The sequence below is a fragment of the Helianthus annuus genome, chromosome 17 (genome assembly GCF_002127325.2).
Source record: "Helianthus annuus cultivar XRQ/B chromosome 17, HanXRQr2.0-SUNRISE, whole genome shotgun sequence".
NCBI lineage: Eukaryota > Viridiplantae > Streptophyta > Magnoliopsida > Asterales > Asteraceae > Helianthus > Helianthus annuus.
In genome coordinates, this window is record NC_035449.2 from 112,216,455 (window position 1) to 112,236,618 (window position 20,164).

The window sequence follows — 20,164 nt, forward strand, 5'->3', positions numbered from 1 at the left end:
CGATCCTATACAAACAATCTATTCTAGGATTCCGTGTCATTTTCGATCTATTCAATCTTCAAGACTTGATGGAAGACGTAGTCAGCAGACGTAGGTGCACTAACAGACTCCCCCTCGGATGTTGACGGAGTCTTCATAGATCTTTCCAATCTGCCTTCGCACATGTCTATCTACAATCTTCATCAGTCGACAATTTGCCTCTGAAATATCTGTCATTCCAAGAATCCTCGTTCTCTATCTTCATCATCAACAAACTCTTCTCTCTTGAATGTTGACTCGGTGTCTTCAGACTCCCCCTCTCACACAGTTGGGATCGTAGTCTGGAATTCAAACTTTCACTGGTTCTGAGATCGCAAACAGGCTCCCATCAGGTTCAAGATCGTAACCTGGCTCTTTAATACCTGCACAATCTCTACCCATCCATAAGTTTCTACAAAGATAAAAATTTTCAACAATTTAGAAACTATGTTGAACCAAAACAATAATGATTTTGCATTCAAGAATATTACTGGTTTTTATCAAAACAATTTTACCATCTACACACAAACATTCCCCAAACCAGTTCTTCAAGTTTAGCACTTTGAATTTTGAAAATCAGCATCTCAACACAAGTTGTCGAAAATCTTTTTGATTTTTCAAAATTTATGCTAAAACACACTGAAAATCTTTTTGAATTTTTGAATAAAAGTAAATGCAGAAATGAAATATTTACAGACAATATTTTTGTGAGTTCGTGCAAGAGGATCATATCAGTTATAAAACATATCACAAACACCGTTAAGCTTGATTACATGATAAGTTCTAAACAATTTACCTAGATTGTCAGTATGTTTGTCCACTTAAATTTTCACACAAATTTCAATTGATTCGAGATACGATATTAATGTTTTAAAGACTTAAACTTAATTGTGTATCACTCCACTTGAATATACTCCCGTATCCAGATCCCAAATATTCAGTCTTACAGGTGAGTATACCACAGATGATATCTGTAAAGGGGTAAATGCGAAACCGTGAGAGCTCAGGTCAGAACTTCCGTTCAGCAGAGAGATGACGGCTCGACTTTTGGTGGGTCCCCTTTAGAGGATCTTTTGTTACAACAGCAAAGATTACCAATTTTATTGTTTAATCAGTTTGCTGAGGGCGGCGCTTATGTTTCAAAGCTTTTTGCAGAAAGTATTATTCGGAGACTAGATCAGTATTTCCATACAGCAGAAGTCCCGGAATAATACCCCAGATATCACTGAGTATAAAGACCTAGTATCTCAGAATACGGGACCTTTCAAACAAGATTTCGGGGGTTACCCATATATCCAAGAATAGTTACCCACGAATTAAGCAAGTTTGATTTAGGTTTATATCTCGTTTCAATTTACTAAATGTGCGAAAATCTACTGACACATCTGCAGTAAGATCGTTTATCACATTTAAACTTTACAATTCTTTAGCGTGCTGTAATAGTTCACTGATGTACTAACATTTCCTCTTTTACGCAACAAAAACTCATTTTTCATATTTTATCATGTTTTTGGGTTTTTCAAATTTTCTGATGTTTTTGGATATTCTAAAAATTCTTACTCCCCCTAAAATTCAAATACATCTAAAGAAAATTAAAAACAAACTGTACAGAACATGACAACTGATATCGAAACACTTCAATTCTCCATCCGTTTGGCTTAAACAATCAGAACTCCCCCTCACAACAAACTATTTTCCCATAATGATTTCAAAACACTCAAGTTTGTTTTAATCAGAATGGTTTTTCCGGAAAATAAGTTTGATTGCTTTTATCTTTTGTAAAAATGGGTCAAAATCATCACATTGTTAACCAATTTCATGAATGATAGTTAACTCAAGTTCAATTTAATGACCTTGATTTAACCACTTGTAAGATCAACTGGTTCTCGTTCTGAACCATTTATAACATCCACCAACATACAACCACTTGTAGATTTAGCAATTAAGCTTATCAAACCTGTTTTTCAACCAATTACCATCTTTTGGTTGAATTCTCAAGGTGCCGATTCCTACTCCTCGCTTACAAACCTGGGAGTTCCGGCAAGTCCTGCAACTTTTCAAACACAGATTTAGAAAGATGCCGATTCATGATCCACGATACCATCTTGGGATCTCCGGCAAGTCAGGTTTTCATTCTTGAAAAAATATATCCACCCAAGCCTGACCTTCCTTGGGTGTAACCTCATTGTTTTCATTGTTTCTTTCAACTAACCTGTAAACCCATCCTTTGGAAGCATAAAAATCCTGAATGCTTTGGTCCTTACCACTGACCATTTTTCCAAAGATGCGTTTTACATTTCCATTGAAAGTTTTTTCAACATCAATTTTCTTCTTGTCAGAATAAAACTGATTTGAAATTTCAACTTTTCCAATTTTAGATTTGTAATTTTTAGCACTTAGTGGCGGAAAATTCACATCGTCCACTTTCGAAACTTTTCTCACAATCTCTTTCTCAACACATGGCTCCTCCGATTTTATGGAATCAGATTCATCACCAGACTTTTTACCTGAACCTTTTACAACCCATTTCTGATTTGTAGCATTGTCTATTCTTTTGGAAGCACTCTTTGAAGATTCTCCTTTTTCATAAGTCGAATTCTCAAAGCCTGTGAACTTCCGGGTTGACAGTTCAGTCTTCTCAACAATTTTTTCTTTCATTTTTCTTGAGACTTCTTGTTTTGGTCGAAATGTCTTTGGACAATCTTTCGCAACATGACCCACAGCTTTACACTGAAAACAATATCTCTTTTCAACCTTCTTTGGATCCTTCTTCTTCATGTCCTCTTGCTTCTTAGCAAGGAATTCTTGATTTGTCTGATTTCTGAATGATTTCTCTTTTTCAGCTTCTGTAGTTTTTCCTGCAACAAACATTGTTTTTGGTTTATAAACTTTTTCATTTTTATAGTTTTTCTGTGGAGCAAAATCAAGACCTTTCTTTTTGTAATTACGATTATGGTTTGATTTCTTTTGGAAACTATAACCACAATTGTAACCCATTTTCTTGTTGATTCTTTGTTGATCTCTTGAAGTGTATTGTTTAGGTTTTCCATTAAGATTGAAATCTTTTATTTCAGAAATATTAATTTCTGTTATTTTGAAAACCTTGTGAATCATTTCAAATCTGACACTTCTTATTGGAAAACTTTCATCTGAATATAATTTGTCAGAACCTTTCAAAGTATATGCCACTTTGACCGATTCATCATTCAAATTAGATTTCGAAAGTAAAAACTCTTTATCATAAACCCGTTTGTCCTTTTTGACTGTTGGCTGTGACGCACTAGACCCAGACTTTGACTCGGGTTTAGACTTCGGTTTTGATTCCTCATTGTCATCTGTGTCTAACACCTGATCGACCATACTTTTTATCAACTTTGACTCATGTTCAGTGTCTGATGACGTATATGTGACATCAATACTTTCTGGTAAGTTATCCGACGACCCAGACTCCCATTTCAAATTGATCGCTTTATTGACTCTTTCTGAATTTGGTTTTCGAGGTGAATATGCATTTTCGACCGGGGGCGGACATCTATTGTAGGATACACTCGGTTTCTTACCAGAAGTCTTCAATATTTCTTCATCTTTTGTCACGGATTTTTCTTCTTCAAATATCTTCACTTCTTCAAAAGTCTTCAAATCTTTTACCACTGGATAAATCCTGTCAACAACAAAAGTAGAACATGAGTAACTGTCTAATAATTTCTTAACTTTCTCAGTTTCTATCTTTTGTGTTGCCAGCTTAAGCTCGAGATCTGCACATTTCTTAATGTTATAGTTCGCCGTATCAAGCTGTCTTAGGTAAGCTATCTTCAAAGTATTCATAGCTTCAGCTTGTTCACCATCAGAATCTGTGTATTTGTTGATTTCTCTGTTCATAGTATCATACGATTCTTTCAACTTGTGAATATTGTGCAACAGCTCATTGTTCTGCTTAATCAGCGAATCACAGTTCATGCACTTTTCTTGGACCATGACCGGTTCAACATCCACTTTAATCTCAAATTCAGGAACTTCTTTGACTGTCCTGCTTGAATTCAAAAATTGAGCTCTTCTCAATTTCTCAGCTTTTGCTTCTTCCTTCAATCTCTCTTCCTCTTCAGCCTCCTCTATGATCTTTCTTCGTCTCTTTTCAGCAGCTTCCATGACTTTTCTGCATCTTTCTGCACATTTCAAATCATAAGCATTAGCAAAGAAAGCATGAGAAGTGTTTTTAGACATCTCTTTGGCCATAAGATTTTGATCTGGACAAAAATCATCCCAGGTAAAACCTTCAGCCATTTTTTCATCATCTTGTTCAGCTAGACACACTTTGCTATCTTTTGGAAGATACTTTTCCCAGGTTAAATTATCATATTTTCCCTGACTAACAACACATGCTCTTTTATCAGCCACATCTCTTCCATGAGCCGTTTGTGCCCGATGCTGCTGTGCTGGTTGAGTGATTTGATGATAAATGGCCTTCTTGTGATAATCATTGTTTCCGAAAGGATTCTGGGCACCGGTAGCTTCACGGTTTTTGCATTCCCTCTTGAAATGCCCCATTTCCCTGCAACGAAAACACGTAACTTTAGATTTATCAAAACCTAAAGCTGAAACGTTTGCATCACGAAAATCATCACGGCCGGTAATTTGTTTGAACTTTTCAGCGCGTCTCATCACACTCGCCATACACCATTTTATATCCATCAATTCCATTTCTTCAGCATCAATTTGATTGTAATCCTCTTTCGTGAGCATTGGATTTCTGATCTTTCCTGCAACAAAACAACTATAAGACTCTAAAATCATCCCTAACAAAGACATTTGATTTTTTGCAATATCTTCAGTGTAGTCTTGATCATTTTCAAGGCTTAACACAATGTTACACTTAAGTTTTCTACCATTCTTTGTTACAGAGATGTTAGGATCGAAAGATGAAAATCTTTTGCTATTGCTTGATCCTTGAGATGCCGTCTTTTCAGAAGAATCTTTAACACTATAAGCAGTTTCGATCTTAGGAGAATACTTTGTTGAATCAGTAGCACCATGCTTGTAGTACAGACTGATATCCTGTTCTCCATCGTAGTTCTTCATCCTAGCAATCTTTCTCTGCTCCATCTCTTGAGCTTCCAAATGCTTTATAAAATCTCCCAAAGTCATAGCTCTGTAATCTTTTCTGTTAGATCTTAGCATCATCAGAAATGTTCCCCATGTTTTGTGTGGAAGCGCATCTGCAAGTTTTTCAATTAACTCATCAGTATCTTTCTTAATACCTAACTTTGTCATATTTCTCACCAAGTTACAATATCTATCAATAATCTGCTTGGTGTTTTCAGATTTTAAACCACGAAACAAATCAAATTCTTTCTTCATGAGAGATTTTTTAATCTTAAGCATATCATCACTCCCAATAAACTTTGCTTCCAACTCTGTCCAAATTGAATATGCAGTTCCATCGTGTTGAAGCAGAATCAAGATATCCTCTTTTATAGCTTGCTGAAGCAGACTCACCCTGAGTTTCTCATCCCGATATTTCTTTTTGTCTGTTGCGCTCATTTCTCTAAGTGTTAATGGAGTACCATTCACAACATCATCCTTTGTGGGTTTAACATATTGTTCCTCGGTGTGTTCCCACGCATCAAGATGATAGGCTTCGACCCAATTTTCGAATCGTTCCGACCACACGTTGTAATCATCAATATCCTTGAGTTTCGGTGGTTTCTGAGACGTTCCGGTTTCATTTTCAATCAAAGCACTTTGAGTAATCGAGGTCGGGGTAGCAAAAGCGTTATAAAATTCAGTATCCATTTTTCAAATTGTTCACAAATTCACAATGTTTTTCAAATTTTAGCAATCTATTCACAAAAGCGGACTGTTCTATACGTGATCCAATAAGATTGTCAAATAAGCGGTCCAAACACAATGTCCACTCGAGCGATCCGACCAAATATCAAATGAGCGGTCCAATATAATCCCGATGAGCGGTCCAGAAATCTTAGTTCGAGCGGTTCAAAATTTGTTCGTTCGAGCGGTTCACAGTTTGTTCAATGAGCGGTTCAGGAATGCTATTTTGAGCGGTCCAGATAAATTGTTCGAGCGGTCCAAACTCAGTCACAAGAGCGATCCAAGCTGAAATTTTCAAGCGATCCAAACAGATTGGACTAATAGGCGGCCCAGAAACTATCAAATGAGCGATCTAAGACGAAAATTTCGAGCGATCCAAATGCTTATGTCATCATTTGAGCGATCCTGAATGAACAAATCACCTAAAATCTTGGTTTCTACTTCGATTTTAGATCTGAAAACTTTAAGGATTTGTTAATTCATGATTACGAGTGCACTGTGTGATTTTGAGCTTGTTTTACCGTGAAAAATTTTGAAAAAGTGAAGAAAGTGTAGAAAATCAGAAGAAATGCAGCTAAAATGGCAAGAACTCCTCCTCCTGAGCTCTGATACCACTTGTAGGATCGTTTGTTGACCTGTTTGAGTCGTTCAGAGAAGTTTGTATCCGAATTAAGAGGCGGAAACTAATAATTCGGTGCTATTAAAGCTGTATACACTTTAAACTTGCTGTTGTATTGATTTCAAACTCAGTTACAAGATCTGACAGCACTTCGGTAGCATACCGGAACAAGACACCGTTAACTATGAGTTGTGGATCGCTCCCCTATATATAGAGAATCTGGTCCGCTCATACAACATGTCCGTATGAGCGACCCTACAATGTGCCGTATAAGCGATTCATACATTGTTCTAATAAGCGATCCTAACACAAACTGACACATAAGCGATCCTAGACCTTGTACATATAAGCGATCCTATACAAACAATCTATTCTAGGATTCCGTGTCATTTTCGATCTATTCAATCTTCAAGACTTGATGGAAGACGTAGTCAGCAGACGTAGGTGCACTAACAAGATGTGCACAAAACTACATTTAGGACTCGTTATGGTCATTTCGAGTTCCTAGTGATGCCTTTTGGGCTCACCAATGCACCTGCCGCATTCATGGATCTCATGAATCGCGTTTGTAAGCCTTATTTGGATAAATTTGTCATTGTCTTCATCGATGACATCCTCATCTACTCCAAAAGTCAAGCTGACCACGAGAAGCATCTTTGATGTATTCTTAAGTTGCTCCATCAAGAAAAGCTTTATGCCAAATTCTCCAAATGTGAATTTTGGCTACGGGAAGTCCAATTCCTTGGACATGTAGTTAGCGAGCGTGGTATCCAAGGGGATCCCGCTAAAGTTGAAGCCGTCATGAATTGGCAGGAGCCGAAGACACCTACGGAGATTCGCAGTTTCCTAGGTCTAGCAGGATACTACAGACGCTTCATCGAAAATTTCTCAAGAATTGCTGCACCCCTAACTTCTTTAACTAGAAAGAGTATAAAGGTCAATTGGGGCCCTAGGCAGCAAGAAGCTTTTGATATCCTTAAACAAAAGCTGAGCAATGCTCCAGTGTTGACATTGCCGGAAGGAATGGAAGAATTTGTCATATATTGTGATGCATCGCACACCGGTATGGGTTGTGTGCTTATGCAGAGGGGCAAGGTGATTGCCTATGCTTCGTGACAACTGAAAGTGCACGAAAAGAACTACACCACCCATGACTTGGAGTTGGGTGCCGTTGTATTTGCACTAAAGCTTTGGAGGCATTACCTTTATGGCCTTAAACTTGTGATCTATTCTGATCACAAAAGCCTTCAGCATCTGTTCAATCAGAAAGATTTGAATATGAGACAGCGACGTTCGATGGAAACTCTGAACGACTATGACTGTGAAATAAGATACCATCCAGGAAAGGCCAACGTAGTCGCAGATGCCTTGAGCAGAAAAGAGAGAGTGAAACCAATTAGGATCAATGCCAAGAGCATTGAAATCAAGAACAGTCTGAATGAGAGATTGTTAGTTGCAAAAAAAGAAGCTGTGTCAGAAGCTAACTATCCTCACGAGAAGCTAGGAGTAACTGAAGAACAGTTATCCTATGGCAAAGACGGAATTCTGAGATTGAATGGAAGGATATGGGTTCCTGTTTATGGAGGTCTTCGTGACGTTATCCTTCAGGAAGCCCACAGTTCCCGATATTCCGTTCATCCTGGTGCTGATAAGATGTACCAGGACTTGAAGGCAAATTTCTGGTGGATAGGCTTGAAGAAGTCTATAGCCACCTATGTAGCAAAGTGCTTGACTTGTGCGCAAGTAAAGGCGGAACATCAAAAACCGTCAGGCCTGCTACAACAGCCTGAACTTCCCGAGTGGAAATGGGAAATGGTGACGATGGATTTCATCACCAAGTTACCAAAGACAAAGAAGGGAAACGATACAATATGGGTAATAGTTGATAGACTGACTAAGTCACCACATTTCCTACCCATAAAGGAGACTCATAGCTCCGATATATTAGCCCAGTTGTTTGTAGACAAGATTGTAGCCCTTCATGGCGTGCCGGTGTCTATCATCTCCGATAAAGATACCAGATACACGTCACACTTTTGGAAAAGTTTCCAACAATCTTTGGGCACACGTTTGAACTTCAGTACGGCTTACCACCCTCAGACAGATGGACAGAGTGAGCGTACAATCCAAACATTGGAAGACATGCTTTGTGCATGTGCGATCGACTTAGGTGGTAGTTGGGATAACCTCCTACCATTGGTCGAGTTCTCCTACAACAACAGCTACCATACAAGCATTAAGGCTGCACCTTTTGAAGCCCTATATGGTAGAAAGTGTAGAACGCCCGTTTGTTGGGCAGAAGTTGGAGATGTCCAGATGACAGGACCTGATATAATATTTGAAACAACGGACAAGATTGTCCAAATTCGCGATCGATTGAAAGCTGCCCGAGACAGGCAGAAAAGCTACGCAGATTTGAAGCGTAAGCCTTTCAATTTCGAAGTAGGCGACAAGGTTTTGCTTAAGGTATCACCCTGGAAGGGGGTGAGGCGATTCGGTAAGAAAGGCAAACTAAGCCCGAGATATATTAGACCTTTCGAGGTAATCGAACGTGTCGGATCGGTTGCCTACAAATTAAACTTACCGGAAGAGCTTAGTGGTATCCACAATGTGTTTCACATATGTAACTTGAAGAAGTGTTTCGCTGATGAATCACCGGTTATACCGCATACAGATGCACATATCGACGAGAGCTTAAAGTTCATTGAAAAACCTGTGTCGATCGAGGATCGACAGATTAAGAAGCTTCGCAGGAAGTATATACCAATAGTGAAGGTAAAATGGGATGCCCGTAGAGGTCCCGAGTACACGTGGGAGGTAGAGTCCACGATGAAGGAGAAGTACCCTCATTTATTTCAATAAATCTCGAGGTCAAGATTTCTTTTAAGGGGGTGAGGATGTAACACCTCGAAATTTTGCATCCAATAATGTATTGACACGTGTCATAAGTTTACACGTGGTATTAAATACTAATTAAAGGACTAAAGTTGACAAACATTGGAAGTATGTAAATTCGAGGGTTAAAAATGTCAACAAGAGATAAATATACTGTATAGTAACCCCAAATAATGCTCGTACCTTCAAACGAATAAATCATGAATCGTACGGAACGAATTATGGAAGCAAGTGAGGAATTTCAAACTACAGGGGCCAAATGTGTCAACATGTTTAAGTAATACCTTTGAGTGACCTTTGGGCATACCCGAGGCTTTGTAATGGAAAATTATACTCACTAGAATGCGCGATATAAATTTCGCGAAGTTCCGTTTTAAAACGAGAAAGTTATGATCAAATTCGTTAAAAAGGGTTGAAAGCGTCAAACATTGAAAGTTATGACTTTTCGGGTAGTAATAAATTAACCAAGGGTTAATAAGTTGGGTAAAAGTTCCGAGGCCCTTATTCGTAAATAAACGAGGCCCTAAAACGCAAAGTTACCCCTTCGAAACTGAAAGGCCAGGGCAATAATTACAAAAGATTTGAAAATCTTGAAAAACAGGCCTCAGGCGGGCCGCGTGGAAGAAACAAAGGAGCTTACGCGGGCCGCGCGGGCAGTGCAGATCCGGGCTCTGACAGTAGGATTCAGGTGACCCGCGTAAAGGTAGGCTGACCTCTTACGCGGGCCGCGTCAGCCCTCCAGATACAGAAAACGTGGACAGAAGCACTGTTGAGTGTTTTAACCGACCTTAGAGCCAATTATGAGAGCATGGGCGCCCCCTAAACGTCCCCTAGCACTCAGGGACAGCTGTTGGTCATCCATGATCAATTATAGGTCTTGTTGTAATGATCTCATGCTCCAAATTTCACTATAAAAGGCCTTGTTATGCACACTTTAGAAACACACCTAAACCTGCTTTCTTGATCACATCTGGAGCTCAAGAACACTCTTCTAACATCTCTGGTCGTGTACCAAACTTCTGTAAGTGTCCCAAACCCTTTGTGGTTTAGTTTTTGCATAGTTATAGCTTAAAAGTCAATCCGTCGTAATTAACGATTGACTTAACGATAAATCACAAATGGTCTGGTGATTTGTCGAATCAAAGGTAGTTATATGTTGGTAATCATGTGGGCATTAACCCCTAAAAGGGCACCCTCTGATTCCCACTCTAACTAGTCCGAATGTCGAGTCAAACTTGCCTAGAAAAAGTCAACAGAATGCTATTTTGCGATTTTATGCATAATCAGTAATGTAGATGGCGTGTAACCTGTTTTAACACTCATATAACATGATAATAAGTATATTAACTAGTCTAAGCTTGTTTGATCCGACCATTTACTGTTTAGACCCGGTTTGGAACCGAAAGTCGCAAAACTTTGAGTTTTGCTTTGACTTCAGTTCTGACCCATTATGGTATGAATTAGATATGCCTTAGGACTCTCTTAGGACCAGGTTACATGATGGTATAACCCTCTGTGACCGGTTCGTTGTTTGTCCGAGTCTTTAGCACATTTCCGTTAAATGCTTAAAAGTTGACCGTAGTGCCCTCTTCACTTTATAACGAGAATTTTGGACATGTGAAAGGACAATAACCATAGTTACTGATTTCTAAGCATGTCCCTAAAATTTCACGTCGATCCGAGGTGTAGAATGGGAGTTATGCTAAATAGCGCAATTACGGAAACTTTAGTAATTAAACGACGCAATTAGCATAAAGCCTATCTAAACCCAAATTTCGACACCAAACCTTTTACACACTGATGTAAAATAATATTTTGAGATTTTTAAAGATTTTAATTATTTTTAACCTGCTCATAACCTGCGGTTATGGCATCGGTTCGGTAATTACCGAATATACCTTTTTCGGTCATAACTTGAGTTCTACATGGTATTTTGACCCGATTCCAGTTGCTACTATTTTAAATAATAAATAGAATATTTTGGACTTTATAAACTGTTCGGAAAACTTAGATTTACTGTTGAACTCGGAAACCCCTTTTATAATCTTTAAAATGACTGAAATACCCCTACGGGGCACATATTGGATTTAAAACTCGTTACGGGCATTATGGAAGGTATCCTACTGATACCACAACCTCTTTAGAGCATATTAACTTAGGAAACCTGTGTAGGACTCTCACGGTTACCCGTTACGCCTTTTGCGTGCACGGTTCGGTTTATGTAACTAGTTTACATAAACTAGCCGAAACGGGTCAAACCTTATCGTTTTTACTTCAAAATCCAGAGTGTGGTTATTATACCCATATAAAACAAGTCTTCAAACTTGTTGGGTCCAAACCACATTCCATTCCCGGTTTTCGCCTTTCACGCGATTAAACCGTAATTATCCTTTGAAACTGACCGGTCTAAGCTAAGGCTAAATTAAAGACCCGTTAGGATTCTAATAGGTTGTTTAAACCTTCGTTCCAGCGTAGGAGACCAGTAAAAGATACTTGCATTTGTTTATTAAGGATATTACTTGCTCAGGTAAATACTTTTAACTTATTTTCCGTTATACGGGCTTGGGTTACGGTATTTAAAATACCGCTTGGTCGAGCAATTGACCCCAACTCATTAGTAGTTGGGTATTATCAATGTGACCCGTTTAAAAATTGGTTTTGTTGGCTTTACGCCTTTGGGAGCTTAATGACCATGTCCTGAATATCCTTGGCATCATTTTACGAAATGGCCACGACCTCGACACGCGGGTGTAGGCGTACACCCGATAAGGTGTCTATAATTATAAAGGTATAACCGTTGGTTTTCCCGCCACGGCTTTATGCTTTGTGGCGTGTCTATTAACCTTAAACCCGGCACGACCCGGGCGACCGAATGCATAGTGAACATGTAATTCTTTTACAAGATTTGATTGATAAATTATCCCAAGTTAAAAAGAATTTGTGCCTTGTGCATTCAAATCAATTTTATTAAACATTTTTACAAAAGTGTCGGTTGAATGTATTTACCAGTGTAAACTGACGTATTTTCCCCAAAAGATTAAATGCAGGTTCTATACGAAATAGGTTGGCCACTCCTTAAGCATCGTTAGAGTCTCGCAAGCTTGGGATGCCATATCTGTTGAACAATATTTATATTTTTATTTTGATCCCCTGTGGATTATATTCAACTATTTGTGATACTTGGATATTACATTTAAATGGTTGGAATATATCTATCTTTACGCTTCCGCTGTGCCTTTAAATATTGTGGTTTGACTATATTGTTGCCAACTACGTCACGGTAATCCCCCACCGGGCCCACCGGTGAAACACGTGGAAATCGGGGTGTGACAATTTCCGTATCTCTACTCCTCTTAATGGTCATTGTATCACGATCATTTCTTTCATTATAGCGAATACTCATTTGCTTCGTTTCTTAAAAATTCATATGTTACGCATGCATCGTTTGTTGCGCATGTGGTTTCGTTTCGAATAAGTGTTTCATTAAATTTCAAGTATTATTTCGCTAAACTTAATTATTGATTTGTGATTCGAATGACTCGCATTATTGTAATTGTTGGCTCCTTTGTTATCAAGTCAACACATTTTCTTGAAAATTTCTTTTCTTTTCAAGTTACATACATGGTTTTTTTTTCGTTGTGGCCATGCCGAAAATTTTCTTGTCGATACATGTATTTATTGTCGGCTTGCGCCGAAACCAGTTCCGATTGTTTGAACTTCTTCATTTCACTCATTCAATTCAAGATACCATATGATGTATTGAACACATCATATTCAACTTCGTTTTAACAAGCGTTTCATTTGTCTCTAGTCGTAGTAGATTTGTTGGTCTACGACTCCATTAAGTCGTTTGTTGATTTCGACACCTCATAGCGGTATTTTCACTTATTTGAAGCTTGCGCTAAACTCGTTTACGCATCTCAGGCACGGATTTAAATATTTATTTATTGATTGCTTTAAATCCGCTTTGATCTATCATATTAAAGCAGTCTTAACACAATCGTGTGTTAAGACAATGGTACACAAATTCATTTCTATATTCCGGTGTACCCACTAACGGTTCTCTCATCATCGATCGAATGTTTTGCGATATTCATTGCTTCTTTATCTTCGATCGAAAACATTATTTCTTTGATTCTCCATTTTCAATTGAAAATTCTAAGATGTCATTTGAAACAAACTTTCAGATTCACTTTATGACGCCTTCATTTGATTTCAAACACGGTGGATTTATTTGATCACCGCTATTATTGAATTGTTTCCTTCATTACGACACCTTGTGGCGTCGGTATAACTAGCAGCTTGTGCTGATCACGATCAAGCGTTTCATGCAAACTATTACTTTCGAGCTTGTTGATTCTAAATTTCGTTTAGTGGATATCATTGCTTCTAGAATTCAATTGCATATTGTGAACGTTCATTCGGAATTCAATTGGTCAAAGTTCATGTTCTTTGTTGGACCCCTGTTAACTTAGTCACATTAGTGACTCTGCCTATACGTCTTGTTTCCTTTGACATCAATTTTTGAGACGCATTTCTTTTAAGCCATTGGGTTCTCATTTTTGAGGAACAGCATTAAATCCACATGATTCGAATAAGTCTTGTTTCGATTACGCGGTCATTCACTTTGTTATTATTCGGACTTACCTGCGAACAACACAATTCTAAGGGATAACATAGTCTAAATTTCGAGGACGAAATTTTTATAACAAGGGGAGAATGTGACAACCGGTGATTTACAGCTCCTAATTACGTGATTAACAGATGATTAACGCAATAATAAATAGTGTTTACAACACAAATTAACTTCGTTAGGCCTTTGGAGTGCTCAGGAACGTTTATCCGACATCACAGTACGCGTATGACGATTTGCGTGGAATCTGCGGAATATTAAACGGTAACGAAGAAAAACCAAACAAAATACTGACAACGCAGACAAATATGGATTTTCTACGAGTATTTTATATTTATGAAATTAATTTTGTGAATTTATCGTGCTTCTGAACGACATAAAACGCAGACTGATGCGTGTGTAGTGTAATATATTTTTAATGTATAATTAAGCCCTTTTTTTTACACCTTTAGCCAAGTTTTAAATTTATAAAACACGATATTCACTAACACTAAACACACATATGGGCAAGTGCACCCATCGTGGACGTAGTATAGTGTTGGTAAGATACCGAGGTCGTCCAAGGACACAAGAGCTTTTAGTACCGGTTTATCCTCAACGTCTAATCAAATCAAAAAGTTAGAAAAAATGTTTTTATCTAAGAAAATAAAACTAAGTAAATGCTGAAAAATAAAAATAAAATAAAAACAGATAGACAAGATGAATCACTTGGTTCCGACTTGTGTATTAGTATAACCTTTGATTATTTTCGCACTTTTGCACTTGTTTAAGAGATTATCTTAGTTATTGTAGTAGGCCCCTCTTTTGAAGGCGACGTTACCCTCAACCCAGTAGTTTGAGTCAGCAAGGATACAATCCTAAAGGGTTGGATTATTGGAAGATAATGAATTAAGTTATTAATGCAAATTATGGTAGGCCCCGCTTTTGGCGGTGACGTTACCCTCGGCTAAGTAGTCTGAGTCAGCAGGGATACAGTCCTAAATAGCCGGGTTATAGTATTAATCTTAGTTAACTTATGAGGGGCTCAAAGAGTTTGGATCCCCGCCATCCAATACCTATGGGCATTGAAGGAGATCCTACTAAATTTGACCCAGGTCCCTTGCAGGACCTCTAAACGCTGAACAAGGGTAAGACCCTTACCAAACCGTTCCCTTAACCCCCGACCAGGTAGCCAACATACCTCCATATAGACCGTGGAGATATGAATGGTGAAAATCTTTTATTTTATATAGACAGTAAAATAATGCCAAGACACCACGGACAAACGATAAGGAAAGATCACCTTCAACATAAGCAACTAGTTATTAAAGTCATTAATACAAAACCAAATAAAAAGTGCAAAAGGTTAAAAATAAAAAGTATTATACTAAACACTTGTCTTCACCAAGTGATGTAAGAGACTTAGGCAAACATGGCCTTGATTGTCAAGAACTCTTACGATCAATCTTGGATCCCGAGACGACTCACACACTCTACGATGGACAATGGATAATGGTGGTGGATGATGGTGTTATGGTGGTGGTGGGTGGTGGATGAAGTGTGAGAGAGGTGGTGTGCCAAGGGATGAGTTGGAATGAAACCAAGCACTCCTATTTATAGGCTGAATAGAAGGCTGGGCACGGCCCCGTGTCCGCTGGACACGGCCCCGTGCCCGTCTGACACTATCTCTCTTCATTAATTGTAATTCGAAATTACAAGTAATGCGCCTGCTGTACTTTCGCCACGCCCCCGTGCTCACTGGACACGGCCCCGTGGTGGGCAATAGAAGCTTCTACAGGTTTGTCTTTTCTGCTGCTTCTTGGGCACGGCCCCGTGCTGGCTGAGCACGGGGCGTGTTCAGGCTTCTGTTTTCTCTTCTTTGCTTGGGGAGATGCCGTTGAGGGTTCGGGCAGTCTACTTTTATTCCTTTTCTTGTATTTATGTTAGAATTAGCTGTCTTTTTGCTTCTTTTGTGAATTTGAGCTCATTTCATCCTGAAAATACAAAAGGAAGACAAAAACACTCTTTTTCCAACATTAGTACTTAAAAAGGGTTAGTTTTATGCCTTAATTGATGTCATTTATATGTTGCATTTTACACACATCAAATACCCCCACACTTGAACTTTTGCTTGTCCTCAAGCAAAACTCTTTTTAATGTGGCTTACACTCCCAAATGGAATGGGTAGAAGAGAAGGTTTTTGGCTTGTCATAGAGTGTCGGGAATCCAAGATCTTTTTGGGTTTTATTTTTATTTATTTACAATCCTATTCGTTATGATTTATTTAGAACGCTTCATAGGATAAATTACTTATTTGGGCATAACATGCCTTTTTTAAAATTCCATTTATATACAAGTTCACATACCTCACGGGAGAAATCACTCAACACTCGGCCGAAGGTGTATATATATATTTTTTTTAGTGAATCACTCGAGAGCGGCATGGAACTTACGCCTTCCATAGGCTTGCCAAGCAATCAATCCTCATCCTTTTTAACTTTATACCTTTGTAAGTATCAAGAGGACTTTTTGGGTGAAGGGTTAGGCTTGGGTTAAAGGTGGGTGGTTGGGTTAATGGTTAGTAAAAGGGCGAAAAGCGTAAAAAGCGTCGGTTTTCGTAACACACTTTGTTTTTAGTGACTTTTTTATTTTGAAGTATTTCTCCAAACAAGCTTTTGTTTGTATAGCTTTGTTTGTTTTTAACTTCATCATATTTTTTTTTAGTCACATAAAAGAACGAGCTTGCGAAAAACCGAGCTTGATACTAAAATAAAGGGTGAAAAATAAAAAGGGTTTTTGGTGGGTAAAAAGGGTTTAGGGTAAAGAAACGAAAGGTTTAGGCTCAAAGGGGTTAACTAGGGGGATTTTGGGTAGGTGGTAAAAAAAATGAAAAATAATGGTGTAGAAAGAAAAATGGTTAGTCCTAATGCCTCCATCATTTACTTACTTGGGTTTAAGTTGGTAAGGACCGGGAATGAATCGTCGTGGCAAGTTCTAGAGTTGTAAGAACCAAGCGGCTATTCACACAAGAAACGAAAAATGAGCATTTAGTCTAAAGATGTAAATTTGTATGCTCAATAAAGGCTCAAAACTCACTTTTGTGGGAATGGGTTTTTAATGTGATCAAGTATATATAATCAAATTTTAACGAGACTTGTTATGCCGTTTTATAATTTTCCTATGTTGGTTCTTGTTATCACGACGCTCTCGGTTGTAAATTTTATAAAAATATAACCTTATTGATCTTGTGATTCCTAACTTAAACTTTTGACAAGTAAAAAAAAATGAAAAATTTTTGTAAAAAAATTGGGGTGTTTAGCGGTTCCAATAGAGTTTTGTGTAAGGCTTGTTATTAGGACTTGCAAAATTTCAAAGTGTTAGCTTCCCCCCCCCCCACTTAAATTACACATTGTCCTCAATGTGTCCCAAAAATAAATTTTTAGGTTGATTGGATGTGCAATGTGGTGTTAAAAAGCAAAGATTTATGTTACTGGCCGTCTGGACACGGCCCCGTGTTCAGGTGCCAGTAACAGAAATTAAAGAAATGAGACAGAAGCCTGGACACGGGGGCGTGTCTGGTGAACACGGCCCGTGTCCAGTTACCTGAACTGGGCGTTTTTCTGCAGGTGGCTCAGCACGGGGCCGTGTTGGTTGAGCACGGCCCGTGTTGAGCCTTCTGTAATGGAGATTTGTGTCGGGCTGCTTCGTTCTTTGTGCATGGGGCCATTTTTCTCGTTCCCTTTTTCATCCATTATTACCATGAGTGTGTTTTATTCCTGCAAATTAAAACTAAAAGATTAAACTAGACTAAGGATAGTTCCGCGGAATGCCTCCGTGGTGCGCCACGTTTATAAGGGTCCTTGGCTAGACCCAATGTGAGGTTATATATTTTCTGAGTGGGAGGCTTGGCGTCCCATGTTACACCGTCGGAGAGCAGCATCCAAGCTCGAATCCATAGCCTTCATGTAGTTGACCAGGTCGTCGTCCTCTATTCTCTTCCCAACTCCGAATTTTACTTCATCATCTCCATACCTCAAGGTGAGTGTTCCGTCATTCATATCTACCACCGCTTGTGCGGTGGCAAGAAATGGTCTCCCTAGTATGAGGGGGACCTCGGTGTCTTCCTCCATATCGAGTATGACAAAGTCGGCTGGATAGACGAATCTGCTTACTTTTACCAAGACATTTTCAATGACACCTTGTGGGAATTTGACGGATCGACCAGCGAGTTGTATGCTCATTTTTGTAGGACTCATGGTTCCCAGGCCAAGTCTTTTAAACATTGATGAGGGCATGAGGTTAATGATAGCCCCAAGATCGGCTAGGGCATTACGAACGGGGGACTCCCCTATTGAGCAGGGAATCGTGAAGCTTCCGGGATCGATTTTCTTTTGGGGAAGTTTATTGAGTACGAGGGCAGAGCATTCTTCGCCTAAATTGACTAATTGCAAATTTTCAATTTTCTTTTTATGAGTGAGGAAGTCCCTCATGAACTTAGAGTATTTGGGCATTTGGGTTAGGACTTCAATAAAAGGAATATTGACATGCAATTGCTTTAATAGACTTTCGAACTTCGCGAATTGCTCATTGGTCTTCTGACGAATTAACCTACCGGGGTACGAAACTCGAGGAGCTTTTGTAGGCTCTGGTGACGGAGGGGAGTCCTTTTCCTGCAGAGGTGTGGGTGTCGTTTCTTCTGTTGGCGGCGGCGCTTCTGCATGCCCTACGGTGCGGTTTCGTAGCGTGATGAGGTGAACTTGCGCTTTTGGGTTTGTTTCGGTATTGCTAGGTAATGCGCCTTGCGGTCTCTTGGCAAAATTTTGAGCTATTTGATTTAATTGTTTTTCTATGTTTTGAATACTAGCTTGTTGATTTCTAAAATTTGATTCTAATTGTAGAAATCTTTCCGAGTTTTTCTTTTCAGTGTCGGAGATGAGGCGAGATACAGTATCTTCAAGCCTTTCTCGTCCACTTTGTTGTTGAGTGAAATTTTGTGACTCATTTCTTGGTTGTTGAAAGTTTGTTCGTTGGGTTTGTTGGTTACTACTATTGCCGGGTTCTCTCCAACCAAGGTTTGGGTGGTTTCGCCATCCTTGGTTGTAAGTTCCCGTTGGGGGACCCGACGGCCTAGGTCTATTATCAATGTAGTTTACCATTTCTTGTTGATCGTCCGTTTCTTTCATACAACTCCAATTTTCATGTGACCCACCACACCCTTCACAAGCCATAACCGAGACTGTTTTTGTCATTTCCAATTTTTTTATTTTTGAAGAAAGGGCCTCGATTTGGGCTTGTAAAGAAGTGCTTTCATCGACCTTATGGGCGCCCGGGGCAATAGATTTATTGCCTCGGGGGGTGTGCCTTTGAAAATTGGTTTGAGCAATTTCCTCAATTTGGTTATATATTTCATGCGGGCGTCGATTACCTAAAAGTTCCCCGGAGCTAGAATCAAGTGTCTGCCTTGTGTGTGGCAACAATCCATTATAGAAAGTGGATACTTGTTGCCATATCGCAAGGCCGTGATGTGGACACTTGCGTAATAACTCCTTGAACCTTTCCCAAGTTTCATATAAGGATTCCCCGTCCTCTTGTGAATATGTATTAATTTCAGTCATTAATTTAGCAGTTTTAGCGGGAGGGAAATACTTATATAGAAATTTTTGGGCTAGTTCATCCCAGGTGTTTACCGATCCAGCTGGGAGGGCGTTGAGCCAAGCTTTCGCTCGGTCTATTAGTGAGAAAGGAAACATTCGGAGGCGGATGGCGTCATTTGATGCTCCATTGATCCGAAAGGTATCACATATTTCTAAGAAATTAGTAATATGCAGATGGGGATCCTCGTCCGCAAGCCCATGGAAGGTTGCGGAGTTTTGGAGCATTTGTGTCAAATGCGGCCGAAGTTCGAAGTTATTAGCTTCAACATTCGGAGCATTGATAGCGGCGCCTAGGTTACCTACGGTGGGTCGTAGATAATCCATGAGGGTACGTTGGTTCGCCATTGGAGATGGATCACCCGAAACCTTCTCTTGGTTTTTAGCTTTTAATCTTTTTCTGAGAAAGCGTTCGGGTTCCTCTAGAGGTTCTTTTATGTCCTTATTAGAACTGGAGCTCATACACTATGTAAGATTGGCGTCGGGTTCCAAGTCCTGCAATAAAAACAGAAAAGAATGCTGGTCAGAAGGTTCACCACGGCC

The 20,164-nt window shown here is 39.2% G+C and overlaps 1 non-coding gene across 1 annotated transcript; it reads left to right on the forward strand.

The window, feature by feature from the left end:
• The first annotated feature begins 19,484 nt into the window (after nt 1-19,484).
• On the forward strand, nt 19,485-19,591 carry LOC118489391. Its single transcript, XR_004887410.1, has one exon. It is a non-coding gene; the product is annotated as a small nucleolar RNA R71 (small nucleolar RNA).
• The last annotated feature ends 573 nt before the right edge of the window (nt 19,592-20,164 follow it).